The sequence below is a fragment of the Cydia pomonella genome, chromosome 3, assembly GCF_033807575.1.
Source record: "Cydia pomonella isolate Wapato2018A chromosome 3, ilCydPomo1, whole genome shotgun sequence".
In the NCBI taxonomy this organism is placed as follows: Eukaryota; Metazoa; Arthropoda; class Insecta; order Lepidoptera; family Tortricidae; genus Cydia; species Cydia pomonella.
This window is the reverse complement of record NC_084705.1, coordinates 8,954,752-8,975,041: the sequence shown is the minus strand read 5'-3', so window position 1 is coordinate 8,975,041 and position 20,290 is coordinate 8,954,752. Positions and strand designations below refer to the sequence as shown.

Below are 20,290 nucleotides of genomic sequence, written 5' to 3'. Positions count from 1 at the left end.
ATTTTATATAGGAGTTCTAGTAGTAATACTATAAATAAAACAAATCCATTAGGTACCTATTGCAAATTCCAACTAAGTGCCTTCGCAAACACTCCTTGATTTTGACAGAAAGCTATTAAAAAAAAATGCCTAGGTATATAAGTATAATTATACAAATTGCTAGGTTGGCTCCTTAACCTTTTACTTTGAGTACTTATATTACATGAATAAGTTAATTAGATTTAACCGAATGAATTCAATTTACAATTTTTAAAACAGAATATGTATTTCATAGTTCATCTCTTGGCCTTTCACTTAAGACATGTATACCCTACACCTACCTAATATATGTAGATAAGGTATCTAAAAGTATACTACGCATTACGTAGGTAGGCAGAAACGTGATAAGTAATTTATATCTGTTACGTATGACCTATGTATGTATGTCTTTCTAGGACCCCGATATAAAATAATATCGGATATTTATATAATGATAATGTAGGTTAACAAAAGACTTGAAGTCAGCTAGTGAATAAAATATACTAATAAAAAGGTACCCATGGTGCCTAATATCCTTTTACTTCTCAGTAACAGGCACAGTTCGTTCCCGATATGTCGTGGCAACGTAGCGTTTACGTCACTTACCTACATTCATTTGAAGCGAGTAGGTTGTAAACCTTATCCTAAATACGACGTTTACCTATCTCGAGCAATCAAATTTGATAGCGATCAAATACGGAGGAATCTATTTATCCAAATAGCTGAGTTAACTTCCGAATTCTACAGCGAGCTCAGAATCGATACTCGATGCCTATAAAACAGCATCGATTCACTAACACATAAAACGGATTCAAGTCTTCTGCTCTCTGTATAAAGCTAGAGAAGGGTTCCACTTTTATTGCAAGGAATTTGCATATAAAGTAACCATTGAAGAAAAGCGATCTCCGTTTGGCTTCGTGTTTTTTCGTATTCATTGTTGGAAGGCCGCGTATTCGCGCACATTCCGTTTTATGGTTCATGATGCTTTCTTAGCTTTTAAATATATAAAAGCATCAACAGTTTTTTTACGCTGCTTGATTTATTTAGAGAAAACACTTTTTTATGTTTTTTTTTTGTTGCGAGTCAAAATTGTATCTGCTTATTGTAATATCATTTTTGTTCGTTGATATTAACTTCAATGTCTCATCGAGTGTTCTTTTTTTCAGGTTCATGGATAATTTGCAGTCGCAGCGATTATGGACACATAATCTGGTAAAGTAAGCTTTATTTTTACATAGGCGAGGCACAAATACTTAAAGTTATGACATCGACGCGACGGGATAAGGCTTAAGGCGTATAAGAGATGTGAACAAAAAAACGTATTGACCACGGGGCGTTTCCGAGGATTCCTAATAAAAATTGTATTTAATTGAAGTCGATAACGCGTCGTGGTGAGAGGGCTAATAAAGTGTCTTTGTTATGATCGTGTTAGCCGGCCTGCCGCGATAAACTAAACACTATCTGGGCCCGGCCGGCCGTGTACCGTGTTGCGGCGAAATAATGATCTCGGGGATTTTGTTGCGCATAAGTATCCGGAGAAGTTTTATTTTGGTTTGTTTTTGTTTTAAAGCTTTCACTGGTGTCTTGTATTTTCTTCTTATTTTATGTTGATAATAATTTTTGTTTCTTTTTTAAGCTATAGTTTAAGCTTTTACTTAAGCTTGGCGTTTATAAGTGTCTATAAAATGGAAGTACCATTTTAGAGATTATCCACTTACCTACTAGATACCTACCTAAAATTATTTTGTCACAGATCCCTACTATTAATACCAAAGGACATCATCACGATTAAATCTAAATATGTTAATTAATTCAAATGGAAGCAGCATACATACATACTTAATCTACGTCGTAAGTACATTTAAATTATCTATGTAGGTAAATTTAGCTAATTAAGTACCAATCAATGTCATAGCAAGTTGAGTTGATTGCTTTTACCTTGTTAATCATTAATAAGGCAATATTTGCTTAAAATTTTGAGCTGGTTTAGCGTGGTCATTGCCTAATCATCAAACTAGATTTGTCAAACGTAGTCACTACACTGGTGTTCAGAATTACATAGATTGGGGTTTTACGGACGTGTATTCTATAAAATTACTGCGCTATTATTTCAATAAGTACGGTTTACTCTAGTTCCATTTTAATTTATATATTTGAGTAGTATATACTCGTAGTATAGATATTTGCGTGACAAATACTTTGAATTGCCGACAAATAAGCACTAACAACCTACATAATATAATCGATTGCAACAGTTTTATTCAAATTACAAAGCCGAGAAGATATTATATCAGTTCCTACTCGTATAAAAAAATATCGCCCCCACTGGAGGTACGCTTAGCTTTCGCCGCACTGTAGCTTAGCTTGACAGCATATTTAACGCCAATTGGGATTTTCGACATATACACGTGTAGGTACCGACATTCTACATTAAATCGTATGGTGTGGTCGGCGGTTTAAAACTAAACAATTAGAACCAACATTAGCAATGTTTGAATGCTTACCTTAAATGGCACAAAGTTGCACTTTTCGTCGGTAGTTCGAGATACAACGGTCGCAGTCACAATGGCGTTTAAGTGATAGTTATGGCAGTTTTTATAGGCAGTTAGATTTATTTTTACTGCACTGTTTGTTTAATGCGTTCGCGAGGCAAGAGTTCGCGACAATTGCTCTCGTGTTGTAGCGTTTATCTCGCTGCAATTTGATTCAGCAAGACTTTTAATAACGGAGTAATCAAAATAGAGTTTTACTAGCGGTTATGAAGACGCAATTATGCTGTCGTAGTAGCAGATTGTCTTGATTGGGATGATGTGTTTCTGCACTTAAATATAATTGTCTGCGGGCTTTATTTTATTAAAATGGAGGTGTTACTTTAAACAGATAACGCAACTTGACTTATTTCATGTTTGTAGAACTAACAGGTGTTTTTTATTTTATTTATTTTTTATGTTAGTGCTTTTACGAAACAGGCGCCTATGAACATATGAATATCTATTTGCCAAGTGATAATAAGACAACGTGCCAGTCGTTAACGCTCTGTAGCGTATCGTTATTAGTGCGACAGTGACAGTTGCGTTTCGTTCGCTACGGAGCGTTAAGGATTGGCACGTTGGCTACTCATCTAAGTGTCTCAACGTGGTTAAACCGAAATACTGGAATCAAAATTAAACCTTTTTTAAGTTAAAATGTTAAATTTCACTTGTGGTTTTTTTTAATAAAGCAGTAAGTATTCTTAATTGAATAGATATAACGTACATATATATCCAGTAAGTGGGTAAACAATCTTGTGTTGGGCGTTTATTATCGCGGAGGTTGGCGGAGTGGGCCTAATCAGGAAATATGGGCAATAAACTCACCGGTGGCTGCATGACCGAATTGACAACCCTGCGGGACGTCATGTGAGGCGGTTAACAGTATTATTTTATTTCTCTATCTATCTAAGGTAAATGTGGAAAAGACCGTCTACTATCGTCGCTTTTAACTTTTGAACTTATAGTTAGATTATCTACTCCATTTACAGAAGGTCGGTAGAGCAGGAGTGAAGCTCTTTCTGACTATATCTGAGCGACGTACATATACAAATATCTAACAGAGTTCTTGTCTATGACCGTATTCCCTGCAATACATTGTATATGTCGCTGTTCCCCACATCGACCTTAAATTAATGAGATTATTGGCAGCTCTTTTAATATGCTGCTGTCCAAGTCAATTTGCCATTTGAACTTAATTTACCTAGTAATTTAATAGACAGTCACTTGTTATAATGATTATTTTCCAATGTTACATCGTTTTTTATATTTTATAATCATAATCTTATGAATATGTATTTCCCGTATAGTTTATTTATATACACACGATTGAAAAGATAAGTACCTATATATTTTTAAAGTTAACCCTACTACCTACTCGTACTAGAGGAAAGTAATTATACCTACAATTTGGGCTTAAAGCTTAATTTTGGTACTTGCAAATGTTCCGGCCTACTTTGAACAGTCAAAGTATTAAATATCGATACGGACAAGTGCCAAAAATATGTACATACTACTTTAATGTATAGGCAATAAGGTAGTGTATATATATTTTTGGCACTTTGTCCGTGTCGATATTTAATACCTTGACTGTTCATAGTAGGCATTCGATTATAATATACAAATCGGTCCCCTCTGTGATTTCACTAGTACTGTAATCGATGGGGATTGGGGGAGCTTTTCGTGTTAGCTCAGGCACAGACTAAAATAGACAAAATTGCCCTCGTTATTTCAAAACAAAGATCTCATCAAAAATTCACCATGTGTCTCTCGGGATGTATCCAATAAATCAGTTTTACAGCATTCCCGTGTCATTTCAGTCGTCGAACGGCATAAAATGATAATTTTACTGCGCTCCCCTTCCGTCTCCAGGCTTTACGACAATTGTGAAATGTATCGACAGTTCGGGTGTCACCTCTGAGGTGGTCAAACCTTTAAGCCCGCTGAAAATGTTAAATTTCCCAATTTCCACTGCCTCAAGGTTCATATTCGCTTGGTTCACATTTTTCCATGGGAAACTGTTGGGTGGTTAATCAGAAGCATATGGTACCTTCCCGCCCCCGCGAAGACTCTGCTCTGATATTTTAAGAGGTGCTCCTGAACGCATCAATCTTTCAGGTGACTTTAAAAGTAATGAATAATGGTTGTAGCGGGAAGATATTTTGAGAGCACCACCGTAAATCTTCTACGAAATCATTAAGGATATTTTCTTGAAGGCAAATGAAAAGGTGTAGTGTGAAGATAAAGATAAGATAGATAGGGCATAGATATATAGTTTGGTGTAGATGTGTTAATAAAAAATGGTATCTAGGTAAATCTGCAGCATTATTTCTATTTACGTTTTCCCGGCATTTTGCCACGGCCCATGCACTGAAAGAAATGTTTGCATAACTGTAACAAAATTTTGGTTACTGTTTACACAAAAATTGGGACTTGCGAACTATGTGTTATATGTTACAAAACCGTGTTTGGCTATCAGTGTTCAGGTACTGAGTATACACTACAAAATAAGTTTGTAAATTTATGCAAAGTTTATTTTCTTATAACCGTAGTTTAGTTATTTAGTAAAGTTACAAAACCAGTTCGGCTATCTATTTTTTTCAGTGTGGGAGCCTGGGGTCCGCTTGGCAACTAATCCCGAGAATTGGCGTATGTACTAGTTTTTCCGAAAGCGACTTCCATCTGACCTTCCAACCCAGAGGGTAAACTAGGCCTTATTGGGATTAGTCCGGTTTCCTCACGATGTTTTCCTTCACCGAAAAGCGACTGGTAAATATCAAATGATATTTCTACATAAGTTCCGCAAAACTCATTGGTACGAGCTGGGGTTTGAACTTTGAACCCGCGACCTCCGGATTGCAAGGCGCACGCACTTACCGCTAGGTCACCAGCGCTTTTTTTGTATTTGTAGATATGCACAGAACAATAAATATAAAATAAAGATGTCCCAAAAATTACGCAAGATTTGAATTTAACGGAAAACAAATCTTTTTTTCGTTATAATTTTATTTGTATACAAAATCATAAAATACGTTAATATTTTTTTATTTGTCAAAAAAATCCCTATTTTGCATAAATTCGACTAAATTTCACCGATACGGCGTCGAATTTCCTCCTTCAAAGCCCTTGCTTGTGAGCCCTAGGTTGTGGGCTTGTTGGCATAGACTTTAACTTTAAATGACCCTATAAAAAGAAGTCTAGGTATTTAACCGCAAGATCTAAGGGGCCAATTCTGATCACCGAAACGAGAGAGTACACGACCAGGAAATCTCTCATGCAGTAATTTCATTGTTTCTCGGGCTGTATAGCAAATTGAAATATTGTTCAATAATGAAGACGTGTTGTTTTTTCGTATAACCCGCCATTTTTACAAACCCTAAACATTCAGTTATCAAATAGTTTTTTTTTAGGTTGCCAGCACTAAAATGCAAAAATGGCGACAAATTCAAATCGTGCTTTCTTTTTGGGACATCCATTATATTTATTAGTTTGAACATTTTACTCGTAAATAAAATACCTGATAAAATTCCCTATAATCCTATTGTAAAATCTGCTGACTGGTGTCCATGGTATAAAGGCAAGTCAGAGCTGAAGCTAGGAGTTTTATACTGTCGGCGATAAAATACCTAATCCTATGTTTTATCGACGATCGCATTTATATTCAGTCTTCGCCTTGCTGAAGAATAATCAGCAAAAATAATTTTATAAACTCGACACTTCAAGTTAAAATTCCTTGAAAACTACCTGCTTGAATTAAATTAGTCTAGTAAAATGCTGACGCTGCCTGCTTAGGTACTCCTATTTCATCGAAAACTTCTCATGTATGAAACACTTTTGTTAAAATCTATTTTTATTTGGATTTTGAAAGAATGGATTAGGATCCATTCTTGTTCGCATGAGAGTTAACATTTTCTTTAAGCGTTTTCACAACTTATCGGCACATAAAAATGTAGGTATAGTACATTATTGCAGAAGCCGGGAAAGGGCAATTCGTGGATGATTTTCGATTTTGTCACATTTTTTCGACAAAGAAGACGAATCCACGAATTGCTGTTCCTGCTGAGGTGCACATGCGGTGTTTTTTTTCCTCCAAAAATGCGAGGGAATCAGATAAAATAATCACAATTTAAGCATCAACCAGCACTCAACTCAAATCGAACCTCCACATCAAAAACGTGAAAAACAATTTCTCCCTTTAATTATTTTTTAAAAGTTAAAGGCATAACTATTCAGCCATTTAGTACCATTAAATATTCGCTCATTCAATATAATTGTGCAATATAAGTTGCATTTGCACGCATGAGATCCTTAAAAAAAACAGTTTATATAGCCTTTGATTTTATTAAGCAGTATTCGTACGATCATACACGATGGTCTTACACGACTCTATCATATAGCTTGAAATGATGCTGACCGGGTCGTCTAGACGCAGTCCGCGGCTATATTAATTGGTTGTTTTCGTTTTTAAAAGTAGTAAGCAAAAAACAATAGGTACAGTAATATCTTCCCGTCCGTTAAAACACGACAATAATGGTTTGAATTTTTTTAATTTGAGTTTAACCATGACGAAGAACTTCCCGTACTATTTTTGCTACAATAAGGTGAACATTTCCGAGCAAATGGGAGAAAATGATCTTTCAGTGGCCAAACTGCACATATTCAAATGAAAATTTTATGTTATTTCATTTCAAAGTAATATTAAACCAATTCATCTGCTCTTGCAAATTGAACCAGCTACAGAATCATAGCTCTTGATCAGGTAAATGTTTATAATATGCTTGTATAATTGTTATAAAATACCCACCACGACGTCTCCACCAATTCTTGGGATTAGTTACCAAGCGGACCTCAGGCTCCCATGAGCCTTGGCAAAATGCCGAGACAACGCGAGGAAGATGATCCACCACGACGTCCGAGTCAATTTTAAACTCTTTACTTTAGATTAGGTATTGCTGCTTGACTTGAAAACAAGAAACATTTATTCTCATTAAATACATCTATGAAATGAGTAAATGTTTCCGTAAAGCCGCTTCAAAACTTATCGTCTCATAAATAATCTAATTATCTGCCCGTGGCCAAAACATACCACAATAAATTACGGCTAACCCCTTAGATGTTTATTGCTAGACAACAAAGGCTTCCATTTCACACAATCAATGAGCCACGTTTGAAAATAAGGGACAGTCGTAATCGAACAATAAATTATGCAAATTATCTTGAGCAAATGACAAAAAGACGGTTTCTCTGTGAATTCACTTTCGTTCTTTTGAGAACTAGGTACGATTTTATGGTTTCATAATAAATTACCATGGGCCCCAAAGCTAGCTTTGTGACCAATTGAAGGGTTTCTGTCATGTGGGCACTACACGACTGAGTTTTAGTTCTAGCTTTCGGGGGGCCTAGCCAGGTTGTTGTTGTTGTTAAAATTGTTTTTAAAAAAAATTGTTGATAAAAAACGATACCTAATCGAATTTAGGTAAATAATATACTTATACACCGACTTATATGTATATAACTTCGGGGTATGGATAACAACGTTTAAGGAAACTAAATGGCATTTTTTTTTACAGTACATATGGTGCTACTTTACCGCACTAGTGCGAAAATTAGCATATTACGTTACTATGTCGAACATTTAAAGGGCCATATTATGTACTGTAAAACTTTGTACGATACATTTGCGAATAGGTAATTCGCAACTCGTGTCGATTAATAACACTCCCTTCGGTCGTGTTCTAATTTATCACCACTCGTTTCGAATTTCCTATTTTTCGCACTTGTATCGTAATGTACCTACTATTATGTTGCATATAGCGTTGTTGTAATGTGTGGACATTATGCAATAGGTACATTTAACCCAACCAAATAATTGAAAACTGTGACATATCAATGTCATTTTGACCATCCGAGATAGTAGGTACCTACGTATGTACGTTTAGTAGCAAATGTAATAAACTCGTAATTAACACTAATCTATATATAAACAGGTCCTAAGGCAAGTGTACACGCCTACAGATATACATAAAATAACGAAAGTACAGGTAAAATTAAATAATTGATTATCTCCGTAATGGAGTTCATTAGAACACCGGTGTCTTTGAGAAAGGTACTTAATTAATGCCCAGGAATGCACTCTTAAAATTAACGGAAATAAAAAAAAAGCGGCCAAGTGCGAGTCGGACTCGCGCATGAAGGGTTCCGTACCATTTAAGACGTATTAAAAAAAATCTACTTACTAGATCTTGTTCAACATTTTACCACTGGACACACATTTTTTCACTTTGGAAGTGTCCCTCGCGCAAACTATTCAGTTTAGAAAAAAATGATATTAGAAACCTAAATATCATTTTTGAAGACCTATCCATAGATACCCCACACGTATGGGTTTGATGAAAAAAATTTTTTTTTTTTAAATTTTATGACGTATTAATAAAAAAACTACTTACTAGATCTTGTTCAATCCAATTTTCGGTGGAAGTTTGTATGACAATGTATATCATATATTTTTTTTAGATTTTTCATTCTGTTATTTTAGAAGTTACGGGGGGGGGGGGGGACACACATTTTACCACTTTGGAAGTGTCTTTCGCGCAAACTATTCATTTTAGAAAAAAATGATATTAGAAACCTCAACATCATTTTTGAAGACCTATCCATAGATACCCCACACGTATGGGTTTGATGAAAAAAGATTTTTTGAGTTTCAGTTCTAAGTATGGGGAACCCCCAAAATTTATTGTTTTTTTCTATTTTTGTGTGAACATCTTAATGCGGTTCATAGAATACATCCACTTACTAAGTTTGAACAATATAGCTCTTATAGTTTCGGAAAAAAGTGGCTGTGACAGAATCGGACAGACAGACGGACATGACGAATCTATAAGGGTTCCGTTTTTTGCCATTTGGCTACGGAACCCTAAAAACGGTGTAGAAATAGTTACGTGACTTTTTGTAACATCTGTCATTCCGATATTTATATTTTTTCTTTTCATTTCGCGATTGTCATTTAGGTTAGGTAATCTAAAGTAATCTTGAATACTTACGTACTACAACGTGAAATACTCGTAGGAAGAAGACTCAATACTACCTACAAAATATCGGAATTCGATTACATATCAAGCATATTTGTGTAATAATGTCCTATAATATTTATATATAATAATATTTATATGTGATGGGAAATATTGTGCCATATTAACATAGTTGCTTTTGCTCCTATGTGAGAGCTTAGATGCGCCTCTGAGCGCTCGAAGGTGACTCGTAGCATGTCATCTCGCGTCTCCCTTGATGTCTCACAGTGGCTCACTGGCAAGACCACTCCCCTGTCAGTAAAACCTATGTTCTAGATGCTATCTCTCTGTGACCCACTTCACGATAAGATTGCGGGCCCTTCAGGAGCGGAACCGCTTCAGTTTACACGTCGGAAATGAAGCCGCCATTAACGGCTGCGACAATCGCGGTTTACAGCTGCGTTTCACTTTTACTGCTATAAACCTTCTCTATAAAACTTTAACCGTCGCGCACATCATCCAAACACTTCTTCACTGAGGTTTCATTTGTTAGGCAATGGATACTTGTTACATTAATAGCCAACCAGCACTAAATAGGTATCATAAGTTAGTATAACTGACAACTTTTTGCATTATATGACTGATGTTAAGCGAGGTTTAGACTAGCATGAACTTGCATGCAATTTTCATTACATTACGGTATCTGATTAAACTTTTGAATGCAGTTTACCTTAGTAGTCGGCAATGTAACGTAAATTACATGCTAGTCTACATCTCGCTTTAGAGAACATATCTCTACTCGTAGTGCCTCGTAGTGCAGATTATTCACCATTTAGCCTGATGTCGGTGCATGTCTATTTGCGGTAAAACGGAACGCGCACGGGCTGAACGCAGCTCCCGAGTGTTTATTTAAAATAATAGGTATCAGTGACCAAAACCAATACTAAATGTAACTAAATGTACTCTGCTAAGTTCTTAATTTATTTCCTAATATTATATTATTTTACACATAACGACTTAAAATTGCTAATTTATTTGTTAAATATAAGTAATCAACTAGCACATTAACCTGTCACAAATTAGTTTACAGCAAAATTGCGACTTAATGAGTTGGTATATAATCGCTACTAGGTTTATAGGTACGTACTTATTATTGAACATAGGTAAAGTGCTTTTCTTACAACCACCATTTATGTAATAACACCTTTAGAGCTATTCCATCGTCTAGGAGCTCGAAATTACATACAATCTCACCTTGCAAATTAAACCCTTCCAGGAACGTATTTACGAGAGAAGCGGGTCCTAATGATAGGGATTGAGACGTAAAGATGGGCTCCCATCACTGCCTAATGCCTCATGCATCTATGGAGGAGTTTCATTAGGGAGATAGGACGTTAATACCCCCGAAACTAATGAGCGCGGAGCTATCAAGTGGTGAGGGATGCTCGAAATTCATTATGGTTCGTTCGTGCTTAGGTAGTGGTACCTAAACTATTTTCTTGTATTGTGCGTAGAGCGAAACAGCATCGGAACTTATTTCAAAAAAGTACCTTTATGACTAGACTTATTTGAAAATGATATCAAAAGTTTATTCGACGCCTGGTCGCTCTTGAGCGCCGATATACTTACCAGTGAAAGTAGGAAACATTGATATTGAAATAAAATTTGGCATTATAGTACTCGTATTTAATGTTGTATTTTACATTTAATAGTGTATAAATAATATGTTGCTGGTTTCCGGCTACATCTAAGGCCTGAAACTGTAATAACTGAACACCACCAAGTTTCAATGACAATCGCATCTGACGATGCTATTTTACAGCTTTTTAAATGATTGTTCACAAATGCGTTACGTCACGCCGCTAGGGTTGTACAAAAACCGGTCGGGTCACGCACACAGCGCCAGTATGGATTAGCGCGCCTGCTGTGCGGGCGAACGTCACAAAATGGCGGCCGTAAAAGCAAGTTTAGTGAAGAGTGAGTTACGGTCGGATGGGGGCAGCGGGGTGGGCCCCAGCCAATGGCGTCTCGCTGAGCGAGCACACCGCCCGCCAACTCTGCTCTTTCTTTTATAGACGTCGTTGTTTTTCTCTGGCGCGCTTTTCCTGATTTTTTTGCGGAAAAGTGTTTTGTTTGCTTTGTAAAGAACGCGGCGACATAATGTATATTTAAGCGTTTTTCCCTGTCTACTGAGTGTACCTACCTATGAAATAAGATGTGCAAACAAGGCACTATAATTTAATGATCTGGGTAACTACTTTTATACAATCCTAAATTTAAGATAAATTATTAAGTAAATTTATCAAATATTATTTCATAGGTGAAAATACCTACGTAGTAATTTTTTTTGTATAGTTTTTGATCTTTTACCTATTTTAATTATTTAATATTAATATTGAATACTTATAGTCGAATTTTACCTACCTAACTATAAACAACTCTCCTGCGTGTGATTCTGATGCTCCTGAACTATTCGGAAAAAACATTTTTTTTTATCATAGGTAGGTATATCTACCGCGCACACCTGAAAATATTTGTCTATACCTACGGCGTCATGCGTGATAACCCTAAATAACTGTAAATTCCATTTGGTTACTGAATCCAGGCACGCATGTCGATAAGCGACAGCCTTGTACTACAGCCCTCCTGCCTACTTCCTTTCATATCTACATAAATATGTAGGTCGTTTCATACATAAGTATTACCTACCTACTTACCTACCTAGGCATTTCTTGCATAAAAAATACCATCATTTTTTTCCATTTTAAACTTATCCTACTTTTGTACAATATATACCTATAACATAATCCAAGTTATTATTAATTTTTCTATTAAATGAAAAATGGAAAAATGTAAACCTCGGGCAGGATTCGAACCTGCAACCATAGGAACACCGGTATTTAATGTAAAAAAATGTAGTAACGCTCGCCGACGCTGACATTTCTGTTGGATAAAAAAACTGGTTATTATTTTGTGTACATAGGTAGTAATACCTATGTACACAAAAATACTACAAAATTCATATTCGGTCAATTCTGAGTAGGTAGGTATTTATCTACAAAAGTGACTAGGTAGGAGGTAATGTATTTAAATATTCTATAGTAACTATTAAAATGCTTCAATGATTGTAAAAGGTTAACACATTTAAAAAATATATATATTTGAACTTAAATTACCTAAGTACACCATACCGAGTATTCTACCTATATTTACATATTCATGAAAAAATATTTATTTTAAAATACTTTTTAGCCTAGGCGTCTACGCTTTCAGATACAGGTACGTATAGCTACTTACTATTATACAAGTTACTATTAATAATATAAATCTCACAAAAAACCACCTAATTGATACCACAAGACTCTTGAAAACCTTTTGCTAAATAATTTCAACTCGAGCATAAAAACATAACTGTACAAATATAGCCAGGCTAATAAAATGTAAAAAGTTATTACAGAGAGCGAACTCATCAGCAAAAGTTGCGAAGTAATAATTTACTAAGACGGAGCCCACGTCTCCGCGTCGTGTAATATCTTCCTCTGACATATTTATTGTCTTCGAGGGTGCCTTCCCTGGAGGGGAACCGCCCTTGGCCTGCAGCCAAAACGTACCTACCAAAAGAATTAAGAAATACAACAAAAAACCACGATATAAATCGTTTGTTTTTTTAAGAATTTCATAAATAATAAATTCTAAAACCCTTATCTCGATGAATATAAATAGACGTCGAATAATAAGTTTGGATAGAGATGTCCGTAAGATTCATGAAATTAATTATTTTCTGAAATACTTGGAAGGGAGGGCAATGATAGGCGATGAGTTTTACGAGTTCTGATATAGATCTGTTGACAAAACGTGCGATGAAAGATAATACTTGTCTCAGTAATGAAGTAAATATTTTTGGTCACATTTGATGATATCCATGCAGGTGTTAAAAAGGCTCTTCGGCGAAAAGGAGTTTTAGTACCTAAATATATTAATGGGAGTTTGTTGGATAGTGAAGTTGTACTTAATAAAAAAAACTTACCTCCTATTAATAAATCAAAGTCAACGCTTAAGTATGTAATACCTTTAAAATAACCTTTTTAGGGTTCCATAGTGTGGACCGGGGACAATTGAAACACGCCATGATTGAAAAAAGTAAAATTTCTTGAAAACTATAATGCCTATCCATGTAACGCAATACTTAGGCTATGCGGTCGGTCAGGACATCATACTGAATCCATAACATATATACCCACATCCGAGATGACTTGGACGGAAAGTAACCTGAAACTTTATTTGCCAACCTACTAGTTTTTTAGAAATCCGTAGTTATTCATAGCAATCAATCGTCATATTCGTAATACTTTTTTGCACTATTTTGTTAGATTTTAATGAATGTATTTTTTTTATTACTAATTTATCATTTATTTTTAACCAATTAATAAGGAATTCATGGAGCGTTGCATAACAAGGAGATATAAAGTATGCAGAGGGCATGTTTGTTCAGGCGTCTGTCAGCTGCGAAGCAAAATTAAAAAGTGGACGCCGAGGTTCTTTAGGGACGCACATCGTCAGATACCTACCAATTATATTAACAAATGATGATACACATTTTCTTTACAATTTGATTTATCATCAATCTATTTAGGGAGGGACGCGATCCCCGGTCCGGATCGTAAGTACCTTGTCCAACAGATCTCATTGGCCATTCAGCGCGGTAACGCTGCCAGCGTAATGGGGACATTTGAGCCAGGTAAGATTCGTGACGATTATTTAATTTAATTTAAATTGTCAAAAAAAAAACTGACGAAGCCTGATTCGGATATCATCATTGGTATATTTGGGACGTAACATGTTGTATTTGTAGCCACCTCACGAAGCTTGCGTTGCGGATTTCTTACATATAAACTATTTTTTTTGTTTTAAATGTTGTAAGTAATTCTGTTTTAAATGTAAGTATTTCATAAATTGTATAGTTAAATAAATAAATATAAATAAATATGATAGGACATTATTACACAAATTGACTAAGTCCCACAGTAAGCTCAATAAGGCTTGTGTTGAGGGTACTTTAGACAACGATATATATAATATATAAATACGTATAAATACTTAAATACATAGAAAACATCCATGACTCAGGAACAAACATCCATGCTCATCACACGAATAAATGCTCTTACCAGGATTTGAACCCGGGACCATCAGCTTCGTAGGCAGGGTCACTATATACCTACTAGGCCAAACCGGTCGTCAAAATTTGTTATAGTTGTTTGTAAGGATTTGTGTAAGAATGAGCCTATAATATATAATAACTTTCAACATCTGATCAATTTACTATCGACCTAAGTATGTATATATTTTATAAAATGTAAGATTTATATGTTATTCGTAATAGATCGAAACGACCTTCATTTAAATGAAGGATTCGTTCTAAATCTTCAATTTGGTAGTTAGCGTATAGTAAGGAATTAGGTATAGGTCAGTTAAAATTATATACGTTAATCAACAGGTACCTAAGTCTTAGTAATCAATGATCACATTATAATATTCACATTAAAAATTTAAAATTCCTACTGCTGTGCTTAAAATAAATAATTCGCATTCACCTAAATTGCAATTTTTCCCACCCCACACCCCTAAAAGACGCTAGCTTTTGAGCGTCGCCGTCTAGTCAGCGCTATGGAAAATGGCGTCACTGCGAAGTTCCGCCGACGTTGCGTCAAGCAGCTGCCATAGAGTTGACTACACGCGGACGTTCGGGAGACGCTCGTGTTGGGTGCAAGGCTCGGAACCGGTTATTTCTTCATACAAAAAATACCGGTATTATTACGTTCTTTTTCGTTCTTTGGTTTATTATTTAATTTTTAATGGGACTATCTAATAATGCGAAGTTGTTACCTAAATACATGATCCAGTCCTACGTAAAGAGTATAAAATAATGAAAAATATTGGGCTATTTCGGGATTTAAAAATAAACCGGTTCCGAGCCCTGGTTGGGTGACCCTTTAAAATATGCTTTTATTACTTAAACAAGTGTAAGTGACTTAATATATTTTTATATTTCTATAACTCAGTCAATATTAAAAATAAACCAACAAAAAATCGGAACGTTCGAAAGCCAGGCAGAACAAGTAGCTATCCTGTAATAAAGACACTAAAACTCAATGTAAGTGGCAACCCTAGCAAGCCCAGAGACCGGTGGCGAAGGTCGTCGACCGCCCGCTCTGGAATATCGCGCGATATCTCGCCGGCTAAACCGCTCAGCTATGCATGGTTTTCGATACGATATAGCTAACTTACAAGTGTAGCTATTTGTAATAAGATACGTGATAAATGTATTGTGTTTGCAACGTATCTCACCGGTTAAACTCGCTCTCAGCTATGCGAGACTTTCGATACGATATGGGTAGCCATATTGATTTATTTATTTGACACATTTATTAACACGGTATTACAGTTCACACCAATAAACTGAGAAACTAAATTTTAACAAATTAGATTTACAAGTCAAAAAATTATCACGTACAGGTTAGCTAGCCTATATCGACTTATCGATCCACTATTACACAACGTCCAACTTCAATGACACGAAATTGGTAATACTTAGTCTTTAGATCGTAACTTGTGATATTAACCTTCAGAAACTAAAATATAGAATTTCCTTGCAAACGAATTTAGTGCATTTTTCCTCTCCGTAACTCGAAATAATTAATTTTTAACCACTATAACATACCTAAGTACCTATCTTGATGAAGGCAATAGTTGCTTCTAAAATAGATACTTGTTTGTTACCACTAATAGCAGAAAATTTATTTCACATTTAATTGCGTCAAAAAGCACTTTAAGTTTGCATTTAGTTAAAAGCCTAGCCATTCAAAGCTTCATAATTTAGCGATTAAAGGACACTTAGCTTATCCAAGACGGACTTATCTGACACTTTCAAGTTATTTATATCTCCCATTCTAAACTATTATGAGATTAATTATACTTTCTGATGTATTTCTACAGTAATTAAAACCAGTATCCACACCTCGTACAAATTTTATTAAACATTACCTACATACCCCTCGTTAATAGGTACTTAATCAAAATATTTTTTAAACACAATATCAACGGCTCGTTTAATTATCTGTCTGTATTATTGACCAAGTACTAACTCACCTAAAAATATACTGCAAAGTCCAGTTGAACTATAAAAATAGCACATTTATTAAGGACACCGACCCACGCATCCCTTCGTGAAAAATATATCTAGTTGAAAACTATTCAACGAATCGATAAAAGCATCTAGGCAAAATTTAGAGATAGGTAGCACTCTTATCCACATCGATATCCCTATATCTTTGATTACCGTACTATGTTTTTTTTTTATATAAACAGGAAATAGTCATATAACTTGGTAATATGTTGGCTCAGTATGTTTTCCTAAATTATTTTCACATTACATCAGGTGTTTTTACTTTAGTTTTTACCCAGGGAGAAGTAAACTGGTCTGAACAATTAAATAACAATAGTAGTTGTTTCAGAGATTTATGACATGATTTTTCAAAGATAGGAATAGTACCTATAGATGATACATTATTTTAAAACTGGGTCTATCGCGGATTTTTTTTTTTTGTTATTTATACCCGATTTATAAATATGTTTTAAAATGTGATACATTATTCGCCTTTTCTGAAAGTATTCGTTCCAGTAATTACTGACTGCCGCAAGTCATTTCACCGTCGATCTAGTGAATTTATTAATTTTAATAAAGGTTGCATATGAATCTTATAATACTAGGCTCTATGAGCTGTAGACTTCGCGAACCCGCATAGCTCGGCCTTTTTGAAAACATTCCATAAACTGAATCATCGAACCTGCTCACAAAATTTCACGAGAATCGATTGAGAATGCGCACTGTAGAGAACATACGAAATAATTTTTACCCAAGCTGAAACGGCACCTTCGCTAACGCTGCGGTCAATAATAGCGAGATGAACAATAAATATGTCAAGAGATACGTAAAACTTTTAAGCGTGCTTGGTGTATTGAAACTTAGATATATTGAGAACACATTGTTAAATCTTAATTTTGTTTGGTATATGATTAAGGAAGCGTTCTTTTCGGAACCACTACACATCAATATCTACGACTTGTCTTAAAAACGTTCTAAGGACTTTTCAAGCGCGCGCCCTACCGATAAGTTATCGCATTCTAAGCATGTTTCTTGTGTTTAAGTGTAGTAAATGAGTAGTGCTATCTTGGGTCAAACTTTGAAAAGAGTCGCGTAGTTGATTTGGAGTACCTAATACCCATACACCTAAGTACAAGTTTTAGTGGCTCATCGAACTTTTAAACCTTTCATGCTTACTCATTTAATTAAAAAACATCGACTTTTATCTTAACCAAACTGGATCAGATAAAAGGGTTTTTAATAAAACCAATTCTTAATACATATTCATTTTTGAATACTATTAGGCTTTCAGACCAGTAATAAATAATTAAGACGTTACACAAACCACAAGCAACGAGCCCAGTCGTGCATATAGGTAGGTATTACACACAGCTAGCCTATAAATACAGCACGCACACATGTAAAGAAAATGACGTTGTTTTAACTTTATTTTATTTTTACACTCGCAAGCGGGCAGCGCGCAGCCTAAGCCTGTATGTAATTTCGCGCTCGCGGCGCAGCCGCACGCACCGATCAAGATGGCGGCGCTCTCATTCCAAGTTTAAACTTTAATTTCGAATATCGAATTTAGAAGTCGTTTTCGTATGCGATAACGCGTAGACGCAACAATTTGTTATTTCCATGGGAAATCAGTGTGACGTGCACGGTACTTTGGTTGCCTTGGAGCTGAACGCTCTGGCTTCGTGAATTTCAGTGGGGATTCGCGCGTGCTTCAGTTATTAGGAAATTACGAATATTTAGTAAGTATTCTAATTTATCAAGGACTTAATACGTCATCTGTCTAATAATATTTAATTTAAATGAAATCTTTTGCATAACATTAATAAGATCGTTAAATTATTTAGGTACGCCTTTTTCATATTAAAGAATTAACGTCGTGCTTGATTCGGTACTTTCATTTATTCACAAATAAGTATGTGTACATAACTCCTTATTTAAGGGAGCAGTAGGGACATTCCCATTCCCACAAAACGTTGCCAATTTTCAGTGCCATTTTTTTATTAGTATAAGTATAGAAATTAATATCAAGAAATCACTAACCTACTCATACCTACCTAGGTAATTGACAAGCTAGTAAATGTAGTTGAACCGGGATCACAACTGAACTGGACTGGGCATGAAAATTGTGCCTTATGTAGGTAAATGGATAGATTGATGATAGGTGTGACGTTTACACAATAAAAGTATGATTGCGAAAACTATCTGCAAGTCCGCTTCGTTGTCAAGTGCTGAGCGAGCAGCTGGGTCGCAAAGCATACGATCGCAATCTGTATTTTATTTACCACCTTTTCATAAAACGGAGCAAAGAGGTCACAATAGGTAAATACTTAGAAGTAGATATAAATTAAACAACGAACTAGTAAATACTAGTAGATACAGATACCTATCATTTGAACATGGGATAATACATTTTCCTTGGAATGAAAATCCATCAAGATCGTTATAACATGGTAAAATTAATCAAAACATCCAATTAAAATTAATCCAATGTTAAGATGGCTGAAAAAGTCATAACACAGTTTTTTCCACAATGCTAGATCGGTTTTTGTCTTTGTAAGTAGGCGGAAGAACTGATTAACAATGAAGTACCAAAATATTACGATATGAAAGTACCAATATAAATTATACTTAGGCAAACTAGGCACACTTGCACAGTTCTGTAAGTTCTCTCTTCTTCTAAGATACCAACGTGTTCCATTCCTCGAAGCCGTAGGTAATAGCTAGGATCACAATAGCCGACCTCGCGGCGGGTGAGGTCGCGTCTTACATCTCTTATTTATAGTTGAACGCATGCGCGATGCGATGGGCTTGCGCACAATTTATGCACAAATAAGTTATAAAGCTAGTACAATACGGGTCATACAGATGCCGAATAACAATGAAATAACATGTGTATCCAAACCCGAACAATATTAACTAGATACATACCTCTTAAGAGGGGGCGAAAAGCCAGGAAATTAGAAGGGGACAAAAGGATTTTACTTTTTAACTCAATTACTCTAAAAATATACTTCGGTTTATATTTGTAATTTTGCTGGTCAGGTCCCTCGGCAATATAACTAGCTATTTTATACTGAAATTATACAGCTGTGGTACCTATGTAGGGTAACAATTAAGTACAATAGAAAATAAAAGAAAATTATGTCTCATTTTCATTTATTTATGTTTTCGTGATATATAAGGTTCCGTATCCAAAGTGTAAAAACGGGACTCTATTACTAAGACTCCACTGTCCATCTGTCTTTTTGTCTGGCACCAGGCTGTATCTCATAAACCGTGATCTAGCTATCACAGCTATATGTATTCACAGTTGACATTTTCACAGATGTATTTCTGTTGCCGCTATAATAACAAATACTAAAAAGAACGGAACCCTCGGTGGGCGAGTCCAACTCGCAACTGTCTGGTTTTTTTCTTCAGGTACAATGATAGTCTTTTAAAGTTTTAGCCGCGTGACAGGTACATTCTCTAAATGCGCAGGTAATTTGGCTATGAAACCTTTTTAGTTTACCTATACTATGTCATTTAATACTATAAGAATGAGTTGTCCCACACAGTAGGTGGTACAG

At 35.4% G+C, this 20,290-nt stretch overlaps 1 protein-coding gene across 2 annotated transcripts in view; it reads left to right on the top strand.

Annotated features, from left to right (window-relative positions):
* LOC133515985 (homeobox protein abdominal-B) overlaps positions 1 to 20,290 on the top strand; it is a 135,004-nt gene that overhangs the window by 39,531 nt on the left and 75,183 nt on the right. Inside the window, exon 2 of one of the 2 annotated variants that reach the window (XM_061848639.1) lies at positions 1,185 to 1,230. The gene's annotated coding sequence lies outside the window, so the exon portion shown is untranslated. Of the gene's footprint in view, positions 1 to 1,184; positions 1,231 to 18,173; positions 18,461 to 20,290 lie in introns of those variants that run through there. The other variant, XM_061848638.1, reaches the window with a different exon arrangement.